At 28.7% G+C, this 2,576-nt stretch overlaps 1 pseudogene; it reads right to left on the bottom strand.

The window, feature by feature from the left end:
- Positions 1 to 330: 330 nt before the first annotated feature.
- Positions 331 to 2,363, bottom strand: LOC149541012 (uncharacterized protein At4g15970 pseudogene; annotated as a pseudogene).
- Positions 2,364 to 2,576: the final 213 nt, after the last annotated feature.

Genomic DNA, 2,576 nt, shown 5'->3' with positions numbered 1-2,576 from the left:
TACATAAAAACATCTATATAGTTATTTGGTAATTTTATTTTTCTACTGATATTTTGTTTATCCAATTCTTTCAAGTATAAATACATCTCATAATAATATTAAATAATTATAAATATAATTTTATACAACATCTCCCTCTTTCTAAAAAATCATAACATTAAATTCAGGTCATATAACTTAAAAATTGTGAATATAAACATATAATAATCATAAAGAAATATATAATAATAATAAATTTCCATTAAATTCCAAATTTTTATTTCTATCAACCAATTAATAACACCTTTAAAAGTTAGTTATACTAGCATTTTCTTATATTCAGTAACGTACTTACAAAGGGCCACATTCTATTCTACTTCTCCAACCCACCTCTCTCCTTCCTTTTAATTCAAAAGTGTTATTCAGATTGAAAGATTTGAATAAAACCCAATCATTGAGAGTGTCTCTCAAATAAGTCATCTTCTTCTTTAAACCTACACAACAATTGGTGTGCATAGTATAGACTTCTTCTAATTTTTCCTTCAGTTCACAAAATCCACTAAAGTAAATTGTATCAAGGAATAAAACATCTATGAGAATTTGAGTAAAATTTGAGGAATATTTCATCATATTAAAGACATCTTGATCATGCCTATTAGGATTTATAGTAGTATATGCATGCCAAAGTTCATAGAGTTTAGCAGTTCTTTCATTCGTTTTAACAATTGAAAATTTTTATTTGGATCATTTGAGATACTACGTGAATTATGTTTATATAAATCACAAGATACTTGAAAATCTGCCTCAACCGAGAACCTCTCCAATGGATTTCGTAACCACATGATATCTACATCCTGTAAATAATATTCAAACAAAATTAGTAAAATACATTATATCTACATCTGTAAAGAAAAATTAGTAAAATTCATTATATCTACATCCTGTAAATAATATTCGAACAAAATTAGTAAAATATTTTAAGACAGATAAACTATAGGAGCGTGAAAGTATGAGACAACGAATTTGAAGATGAATACATGAGATGTCTCAAACAAAGGTAGAAAGACAAATTAGGAGATTACTTGTATTGGACAAAGCTTCTTGTTGAGATTTTTGCTTTGTTTCTTTTTTTGTTTTGATTTTTAGTATTTAAAAAAAATAGATTTGGTGAAATTTTCTACTATTCAATACTGTCTAATTAGATTTGGCTAAAAAAATATCATTTAATTTTAATCTATTAGAATAATGAATAACTGTTTTATTTTGATAAATAAGAGAAAGACTATGTGGAATTCTATTTCAAATTCTATTCTTATTAGTTTATTTTCTATACTAGTTCATTTATTAGATAAAATAGAATTTAAATTTTAAAATTTATCAAATTTATTATTATTATGAAAAATTTCAACATTTAAAGGTGAAATATACACACTTCACCACATCAAAGATAAATAGTAGAACTTTGAATGATTTTCAATGTTATAAATTTTGTATATAAAAAACTAGAATAAAATTAAAGATAAAAAACATTAATTGAAATATTCATAGACTAATCAAAACTTTTAACTCGATAGCTAATTAAAAAGATCACTTCTACTTAAACACCAAATATACCAAAACAACCACATAGACTAGTAAACTTTCTTTAAATACGGAGGCAAATATCCTAGAGTCAATCTAATGAAACTACAATGATCAGAATAACAATGTCAAATTTTTTGATGATCGTTACAGTAAACATCTACAACGTGGGGTATATGAGGAAACGTACAGTAAACACAAAATTATATCCTCGCTCAACCACAGTCTTCAAGAAGAGAATTTTAGTCTGCGTCGTCTTTATATAATCCTTTGTCCCAAAGGACTTCTCCTCGGTAAAATCAACTCCTTCAGTCCTGAGCTCATAGCAATGAGGATGAATTTCTATGCAGCGGTTGAAAGCTTTTGCATCCATGGCCACAATGAGCAGGTGGTTAAGTAAGTCATGTGTTCCTTCCCCAATCCTAAAACTCTCAAGAAAAAGATCTATCAAACTGTTTGGGTCCATCCATGCCCCATTCACTGGTGTGAGTATCAGAGTCTTGTTTTCCATTGAAGCCTTTGCCAAAGCAATCTCCAACTCATCTGAATCACTTGCAACTTCTATCTGAAAACAAACCCAAAATAATACTGAGTTAGAAAATAGTGTGATTCAAATCATAGATTATTACAAAAGATATGTTAATATGAATTAAACTTACATATGGAGGTGTGGCTTCAGTTTCTGTAGATAGAGGCCAATAAGTTCCCTTAGTTACATAGAAACACACCAATAAAACCAGTGCTAGAGAAATAATCAGAAACATACCTCTGATTGGCTTATCAAATATGATTTCTCCTTTCATCTTCAAATTGGAAGAGCCTAATCAGCCTTAGAATAACTGATTCGGTCTTGAGAGCTGCATTCTAATGTCTTGGAGATTATATACAGTGAAAACGGCTTTGTCAACCATATTAGGTTTTTTTGAACTAACTCATAATTCTAGGGCGTGCAACGTGCAACTTTTATATTTGGCGTTACACTACCATCATTTATTTGGGCGTTGTGAATGATGTAT

This window comes from Cupressus sempervirens, chromosome 9 (assembly GCF_028749045.1).
Source record: "Cupressus sempervirens isolate cs-2001-9-10 chromosome 9, ASM2874904v1, whole genome shotgun sequence".
In the NCBI taxonomy this organism is placed as follows: domain Eukaryota; kingdom Viridiplantae; phylum Streptophyta; class Pinopsida; order Cupressales; family Cupressaceae; genus Cupressus; species Cupressus sempervirens.
Note: the sequence above shows the minus strand (reverse complement) of the source record. Positions and strands in the feature narration are given on the sequence as shown.